Source organism: Sinocyclocheilus anshuiensis, unplaced genomic scaffold (genome assembly GCF_001515605.1).
Source record: "Sinocyclocheilus anshuiensis isolate Anshui unplaced genomic scaffold, SAMN03320099.WGS_v1.1 scaffold1079, whole genome shotgun sequence".
Lineage (NCBI taxonomy): Eukaryota > Metazoa > Chordata > Actinopteri > Cypriniformes > Cyprinidae > Sinocyclocheilus > Sinocyclocheilus anshuiensis.
This window is the reverse complement of record NW_015548207.1, coordinates 849,444-858,775: the sequence shown is the minus strand read 5'-3', so window position 1 is coordinate 858,775 and position 9,332 is coordinate 849,444. Positions and strand designations below refer to the sequence as shown.

The 9,332-nt window shown below is 39.0% G+C and overlaps 1 pseudogene; it reads left to right on the top strand.

The window, feature by feature from the left end:
* LOC107653602 (aryl hydrocarbon receptor-like) overlaps nucleotides 1–9,332 on the top strand; it is a 61,221-nt pseudogene that overhangs the window by 10,096 nt on the left and 41,793 nt on the right.

The window sequence follows — 9,332 nt, the reverse complement described above, 5'->3', positions numbered from 1 at the left end:
TATATATATACTTTTGTTTTGAAACAGCACCAAGTCTCTCCTGTGCAGAAATTATAAACAAATTATTTTTAATATTATTTTTTTAACTTGTTTGTTAGAACTAATAAACATTATTAAAGTTCTTTTTTTTTTTTATGAGAGTACATTGAAAGCCTTGAAAATAACTAAAATAAAATCAATCTCTGCTGTTGTTGTTTTTTTTAAGACAGATGCAGTTGAAACCTTAACATTTTATTTGTGGATTTAACATTAATAGATGGTCTAAACTTAAGCAAAAGAGCTGTAAAAATTGTATTTAAGTTTTCATAATCTGTTTGAAAAAATATATTACATAATAAATAAATCTGTATATATTAATTTATTTAATTTACAAGTGTCATTTTTGTGATTTTTATTTATGTAAGCTATAGCTTCTGACCTTTAAATCAAAACAGACTTGTGATTTTACGACATCAATTAATGCTTTATTTATTCAGAAACACAGGTATCTTAATGTTAAAGTATTTTACTTTTTATTTTATTACAAGTGGGCCAACAGCACCCACTAAATAAATAAAAGGAAAAAAATTAAAAATCTTACCGGATGGGCATTAGGACCCGGGGGAGGCTGTTGCAGAGATTATCTTACTATTGGGAGATGAGAGGGTCTGTATTACTTACTATTGGAGAAAGCGTAACGGCTAACTTGGATCATGTGAGCCTTAATAACCAATCACATTACAGCCTTGACGTCATTGAATTTCAGTCAGAGTTGTACGACACTCAATCGCTGTTTACGGATCCCATAGGAATGAATTAGAATTGCCGTAAACTGAATCCCACCTGTCGCAAAAAGTCAATGACTTCTCTTTTAAAACAAATGGTAAAAATAGTTAAATACAAAAGTATTGTTTAGTGTAAAACATGTTGAAGATTAGCAGATAGGCTGCCGATTCATTAAATGATACGCTGTTTCCTCTGAAAAACTGTTTATTCAGCGTAGTGAAGCATCTCCTCCATTGATGTCCATTCAAAAAAAACGGCCTCTGGTCTCCTTTCCCACGTACTGCCAGACCGGAAGCATTAGCTTTAGCCGTTACGCTTTTTCAGCTAATGGTTGCAGGCTTGCCTTCTAGTGGCTTTGGCTGTTGTTGCTGCTACTGCACGCGCTAGTCTGTTCACCGTATCGCACACCGGACGTGTCATTCTGTACACTACATACATTCTCAAATTAAATAACCAAACCAAAACAGTGAATGTAATCACCATTCAAGCAAAAGTTTGCTTCAAGAATGACCACGCTGCTGACATGACCCTGAGCACATGTGAGTTACTCATCTTATCGGCAAGGCAAATCATTTGTTCAAATCGGCCGATGCCTATGTTTACATTTTAAGCCTTTATCGGCCGATTCCAATAACATTCCGATAATATCGTGCATCCTTAACTGTTCAGGTACCAAAATAATGCAAAAAAACTTGCATCATTTTACTAACTAAAATACAGAGGTTGAATATCTAGGAAATGTTCACATATCACACTTTCTCCAAGCTCTTGAGAATGCCGGAACCTCTATTTTTACATATTTATAGGTTGCTTTGTACCAACACAAAAGATAAGCCAGTTCTGAATTGTTTTTATCCTTTGTGTATTATACACAGACACTCATTCTTTGTAATATCTCTTCTTGAACTCTTCCTTGTGGACATTTTTGATTAAGGTCACCATTCCATAAGATATGTAAATATCTATACGCCACAAGACTTGCAAGCATTATAGCTGTTCAAAGTGGCATCACAGGTCATAACAAGCAGTCTAACCCTATTTTTTTTCATCAATGCTCTTCTCTTCTTCCAGACCCAAACCACCACCACCTGATGGTGTGAAATCCAACCCCTCCAAGCGGCACAGAGACCGGCTGAACAGTGAATTGGACAAGCTGACCAACCTTCTACCCTTCTCAGAAGATGTCCGTGCACGGCTGGACAAATTGTCAGTGCTTCGTCTCAGTGTTGGATACCTGAAGGTCAAGAGCTTCTTCAATGGTGAGATCACAACTTTGTCTTATTTTTAGAGTTTGTTCCGGTTTTCATCTCGGTGATAACTTGTGCATTTGCAACATGATCAGTTTTCCTTTTTAACCTATGTCGAGTTCATATATTTACATATTGTTAGGCCGCTGTTGTTTATGGTAATATTGCAGTAACCATAAGCAAGGAAGAGAGGACAGGAAGTGATGTGTAGAATGAGGAACAGGATCAGGAGATCACAAGTGGGATTGAAACTTGTGTTGCCGCATACAAGTATCACAGCTGAGTCAGAATAACTGTGTTAACTACTAAACACTCACTCACAGTGCTAAAAGGTCACTGATTATTCATTGCTTCCCAGTAAATTTGAGTTAAATTGATTAATTTCTCTAGTTCACTGTCGCAATCATTGAAATCTGATCAGATTAGAGGTGAATGGAGCCAGAGGAAGTGGCTTCTGGTGCACTGCCGCATATACCAATGATTAAATGATTGATGGTTTTAAAAATGCTTCTCAGAATTATGATTCAGTCTCTGTCTTAATAGTATTTTATCTTTATTCATTTATTTAGCATCTTGAGTAAAGTTCCACTAAATGTGTTTACACGGTTTACCGTAAGTTCCATGTCACATGAATAATGTGCTAGAAACTTGTGACCTCAGCTGACATGTTGATTATCTCTGTGAAAAGTTACAAGGGAGCTGAAAGATCACATGCTGGTCTGGTTTGAACTTACTTGACACCATAAATTTGGCTTGGTTTTTCTTTCATTAGATTTTTTTTTCTGGTTAAAAGGTTTCGTAAATAATCCACATAGACATTCGTGAGTTCAGGATCAGTTTCTCTGAGGGTTTCAGATCTTTAGCCAATAAATACTTGTTTGTTTGTGTGTCTTTAGAAAAGACTCACAAAAACATCTCAACATGACCTTGCAAGGAGTGACGTAGGATCGTCTCATGGAATTAATCAAGTTTCTAAGAATAATATAGAGGGGAAACATCTCAACGGAAGGTTAAATTAGTAGTTCCCAGGACAAAACCATCCATAATGCCTGTCTAAGAGATACTGGAGTTTTTATTTTCCATAGAAATTCATATTTAGTATTGTTTGTCAGTGATAGATTCTGAATTGTAGTCAGGATTGTGAAATGGTCTTGAAGACAGACAATGTAAAATGGCTTAATGAGGATTTAATTAATCTTATTTGACTTATTTTGACTTGTTTTGCAGTAAAAAAAATAACAATTAAAAATCCTTAAAACAAGAATTTTTCACTGAGATTTAGAAATTTTAACTGAGAAAATAAGACAGAAATACTAGATTGAGAACAGGATATTTTCCAGAGGACTAAAAGCTGTTTTGCAGATGTAATCCGATTTGGTGAGATGTAAAGAGTTCATAACAATTGTGGCATTTGGATTTGACAGGCTTATTCACTTGTCAAATATAGATTTGGAGTTGTCTTCACTAAACATGTACACAGGAAGAAAATAGCCCAGAGGACATGTGTTGCCATCCTTCATTATCAATTCTAGATAATTATAATATGACAAGACTTAAGCCTTGCCCTCATGTACTTCACCCATGTGACCTTTGCGTTAGTTTTTAACACAGTATCTGGATATAGTATTAGATTTTGATAATTACTTAATTATCATAATAATTAGCATAATTACTGAAGGTGGTTTCTTTTCTTGTGTAAATAACTACAGCAAACATGTACATTGTTTAAGAAGACTTGTCCACACTGACCTTTCTTCTCATACCCAATCTCAGGTCCGATGTTCTTTATCTTTGACTCCATTATCTTGTTTTTTGAAGAATGATAGTGGCAGCAAGCATGTGTCTTTTCTTGAACTCCCTGCTGAGTAAGCATGGCAGCTATGAAGTGTATGCAGAGAATTACATTGTGAAAAGACAAAGGGCCTTATGGGAAATATTTTGGGAGTCATCTTGGCACCATCAGTGGGCAAGGAAGACAAACAGGTAAAGTTAGGCATAAAGAGTGCTGAATCAGACAACATGGAGTTCCTGGCACTGTCCTGGACTCCCCGCCTTGTCCTGTCATGCTGAGCCTGTCCGAACAAACACAAAGACAGACATATTGCAGGGAACTTGTCCAGTCTGGATGGGCATTTGAGAGACTCAATAATAACCCAGTTTAGAGATGGGTAGAAATTATGTTTTTGCAGGACAGAAGGTCTTACCCAGTGTCATCTCAAAGGTCTCCGACCTGTCATCATTTCACTGCCAGACTCGAACTTCCTTTTCCTCTGAGGAACTGGCCGTGCATTGTGTGGAAATTCATCAAGTCTATCCCTTCTTCCACACCGCCCTTTTACATTTTTCATTTGAAATCGGGCCTTCAAACAAACAGACCACCAAAGGCTCGACAGAGCCCCAAATGTGCCAGCCTGCTGCCCCCAGCTAAGCTTCCTTTTATTGTTCTACTAAAATAGCAACAATTAGAAACAGGCATTTGGGGGAGAGTAGAAGAGCGAGCGAGAACAAGACCGCACAGGAAAAGAGAGCTAAGCGTGAAGCAGACAGTCTAAAAGAAGAGAGGTTATTATTGACCTGCCCACAAGATTCACAGCGCACTTGTCGCTCTCAAAAGACTGGCGAAAAAGATGAACTAAAACATTTTAGTTTGTGTGCAATGTCCCTAGTAACCATAGTAACCACACGTGTGAAGCAGAGAAGCGAGGGCAACATGAGGCCCTACAAGCAGACAATGTTTGGTGTTGCTGCGCATAAATAAACTGAGACAGACAGGAAACACGATGTATTGTGGTAAAACATTTCATTTTACAGGTTCTTTGAGAGAGCGAGCAAAGAAGGTGAGTGACAGACATACCGGCAGGAAAAGAGGAGCATTGGGAGCATCTTGTAGAAGTATCCAAACAGAGGTGCTAGACAAATGCCTATTTCCTTCATTGCCCCCATCTTATCTGTCTTTCCGGCATTGCTCTGTTGTTTTCAACCTAAATCTGTGTTGTGAAGTCCAGTTTTATATGCCACTCTTTCAAAAGAATGTACATTGGACTAGGCACTGGGTCATATACGTCGCTTTCCATAAATAATTACTGTAATATCAGGAAATAACATCTTGGGAATTCTCAAGCATTTTGGTGCAGTGCAGTGAGGCTTGAATTTGCCCAATCCGAGCTATTTTCAATCCCTCTCCAACAGTATTAATTGGATCAAGGCTACAAGTGCAGTAACTCCTTTATCAGCTTGTCTATTTTCGTCACTAGCTATGAAACATAGAAAGAGGAGTGCCCAGGGCTACAGATTCCTCTGTGTCTGGCTTCTAGCAGGTCAGACACCGCCTTTGCAGAGAATGGATCCTCTGTTGGTGTCCTCCCATTATCCCAGGCTGTAGAGACAGAAGGAGACCTCGAAGGTTGCACTGAGAAAAACCACAAGATTCGGTCCCACGGTGAGATGCACAAACGGAACATTGTTTGAACTGTGTTCCCAGCATGCACTGGGGCCAAGGCATCGTTGTGTATTGATGAGGGTCCGGTCTGGAGGAGTCGCTACATAGAATGGTCCTTGTCTGAAGTGTAATGTGGTGTGTCATTGGTCTAGTTCAGCTTTGACCTTAGGGATGAATCGGTTGGCTTCAAAACTACTTTTGCGGCGCCCAGAGTATGATGGAAAGAGAGACAGGCAGAAAGATTCCTGGAAAGAAAGGTTTATTGTTCCTCGTTTTCTTGCTCTTCATCTTTGCCCTTTCAACATTTAAACAAGTTTCTATGCATCTACCCTGTTCAAAGCCTTTAGCCTCATCATTGTTCTTGCTGCAAATGTTCCATCATGCTCACTCTCCTTATGTTTTTCTGAACTGCATTTTCTGCACCTTATCTTAGTAGAGATCACCACGTTCCTGACGGTAAGTAGATGGCAGGGTGAGGGTGGTAGGGCTGAGGGAAGGAAGGGTTAGCGCTCAGAGCCCTGAGGCATTCCGGCACGCTATGGGGGAACTGCAGGTAGTGGAGACCTCCAGACCACTTGGGGTCTCTCTCATAAAATCTGCCTTAAAAGAAGCAGGAGCTCACCTTATTCTTTATCTTTCCCATAACATACTCGCTTGTTTTGTCTGATTTCGATCCTCTTTGGGTGGAACCGCTGGTGACTTTATCCATCAACTTTTCTTCTTCCTCTTCAGATGTGTACAGTGTTTAGGAGTTCAGGAGTGGCGAACCACACAGATTGCATGCATGTCCTCCCCAGAATAAGTCAGACTTCTACAAGGCCACAGTGTGTTGCACCTTCAAGAAATGTATTTCATCATGTCAAGCCACGCTTTTCCTTATCATTCCTCAACCCAGACTTTTTTTTGTGTCTTGATTTGCCAATTAAGGGTTTTCTGTGGGACAGGAAGCTGCATCCTTTTGGTATTGGTACAGTTTTTGGTCATTGCTGAACATGAACACCATCTTTTGGAACACCAAAAAGCCTCATGCTGGTTAGTCTTTAAACTTACATGAGGAAAGATGGTCCTATGCCCTGTTTTATCAGAAAAACTTCAAAAAATGGTTCATTTATTAATTAATTGTAAGGTATAGGTTGAGGTCGGATTGTTGTTGGAGTAAAACATTAATTGTTAACCCATTCTTTCTTTAATCTTTAACAGCTTGAATTTTGTGATTTGTTTGAGGAATGTGAGAGGTTGTCAAAACTTTGGTTTCTGTTTTCCTTCTTTCTTTGTTTATGACAGACGGAAGGGCAGAGCAACCAAGAAAATGGAACAAAAATGCCTCTACGTCTTTTCTAAACCTCAGTATTCCCGAGTCCTGTCAACTCTAGTTGAACCTCAAATGCTAACACCTAATTTCATTTTTTAAAGCCATGAAAGCAACATACAAATGAACTTTTCCACGACATTCTAATTGATTGAGATGCACCTGTATTGTCCTGCGCAAGGTTTTGTGTTCCCTGCCCTTATTTGTTTTTGTTTTTGTTTTTTTTTCTGTCTCTTATTGTCCTCGGTCAGAAGAGTTCACCTGCCCTTTCTTTTGTTGATGGGGACAAGACTGATGGACTCGGAACATCAGTATTTGTGATGACAAGAGTCAGTGGAGACTAACACCAGAGGCTTTGGATAGTAAGAACAGAGAGAGGACAGATGAGGGCCTCTCTCACTTCCTAATTTCAGCTGCGCAGTTTTCTGTTCTTCTTACTGCCTGATGACCCTACCTGCCGCGTCTCTGAATGCAAGAGCGTGCTTTGGTCGGCCTCTCTTTTTTTGCTCTTTGATGTGAATGTTTAGTCATCGGTCTCGCCACAGAACAACAATCCCAGCAGGGGTCTCAATTCTGAGCTTGTACATGCACAGGTTTACATTACACCCTTTTACTTTGATGAACTAATTCTAGAGAAAAATGCATTTATCTTGGTTTTGCAGGACTACAGGCCTGTTTTAACTTTGGCAATATATTCATCTTTGACAGTTATCCTACAAACCACACTAGAGAACCACAAGGTATAGAGGTATTGTTGCATTATTTGAAAGTGCAGATTGCATTTTATATTTCTGTATGGTGGTACGTACGTCACGATGCAATACATAGCGATGCACCATGATACCATGACATGTACTCAGATGTGCAAGATAAATCAACCTTGTACTCCAGTTGTCAAACTAGTGCTTATGTTTTTTATCTGGTCTACTATTTTAAAGTAAAGCTAATGAGTTTTTGATAGCTCTGATTTGATGGTTGTTGTTTTTTTAGCACTTAAAGAGACACACACATACATATCTCCTTGACATCGCTATGTTCCTGAGACACTCATCTGAAATACCATCATAATAAGGCTCTTTGTAGCCGTGTTGCCTAAGGTAATTCTCATTCAGGTGATACTGTCTCTATTTATATCCTGGCACCTCTGAGTTTTTGATAGCTCTGATTTGATGGTTGTTGTTTTTTTAGCACTTAAAGAGACACACACATACATACCTCCTTGACATCGCTATGTTCCTGAGACACTCATCTGAAATACCATCATAATAAGGCTCTTTGTAGCCGTGTTGCCTAAGGTAATTCTCATTCAGGTGATACTGTCTCTATTTATATTCTGGCACCTCTGTTACCCAGTAGCACACGTATGCAAACCAGGTCGCCCACTAATATGAAACCAGCTTTTTCATCATTCAAATTCACAGCATTTCTTTTTTGTGGCCTATTGTTTATATACCCATCTTTCTAAAGTGTGACTTGCAAGCATGGCAAATTTTTTTCTTCGCTTTTTGTCTGCCTAGCAAGTCACAACCACATGTGGTTTAAAACACACAGTTTTTACACCCACTAAAAAGGAGAAATAGTAAAGCTGCAGTGCAGGGACGGATTATAGCACAGCGGTGCCCTGGGCACAGACCGATTAAAGGCCCCTTTTGGTTGAAATCGCGTTCCGACGGGGAGGGAGGGAGGGGGGGGTCATGTGACACAGCAGCCACGATACCGCTGTATAACTGATGTAGGCTTAATGGTTTTATTCAATTTTTCCTTTTTTATTAAGTGAATGACACCCCTGGAATATCTCGATTCTCAAATATGTGTAAATGCATTTTGCACCTTTATAGATCATGTTAGTAGATCTATAACGGGCAATGGAAAAAGTAGCCTAACGTTAGTATAATCTATTAACTACACATAAAACCCATCTTTTTTACTTAAGTACCAGATATGGGTGTCTTGTCATAAAATATTTTTAATACTACTGACTTGTATCTAATGTGAATTTAATAAAAACATTGTAAGTTACTAATTATAACACTTTCATTGTACAGAAAGAGAGCAAAGAACATTTACATTATCAAAGAACATTACCATTGCACTCTCAAAAACTCCTGTTTTAATCATAGAAGCTGTTTACACTGTGAAATTAAAATCTTTCTTACATCGTGCGCACATCTGCACTTTGCTGTTTCTGATGAGAGAATTCGCCAGAGAGCAGAAGGAGCAGAAGGTCAGGAATCGAATACTTGTTCGATTCCGCCTATCGATACCTATGCGCTTTTTTTTTCTTCATCTGTGAGGACCGGACCTAGCGATCTGCCAGGACCTTGCTCGCTAACCTAAGCGCTCCAAAGTTTGGCTACATTTGTGATCAGATGCCAAAAAAGCTAAGTATAAAATCTGTGATAGCTAAACATGTTGCAAGAGATGTGTCATCACCAACATGACAAAGCACTTTAATTTAATAGATCGTTAAAGATCGCGAACACGATTCAAACACCAACGTGATTCTGTTCCTAAATTACGATTCGTCTGTTTCATTCCTCAAACTTTGACGTGTGCGATCAATGTTGAGACA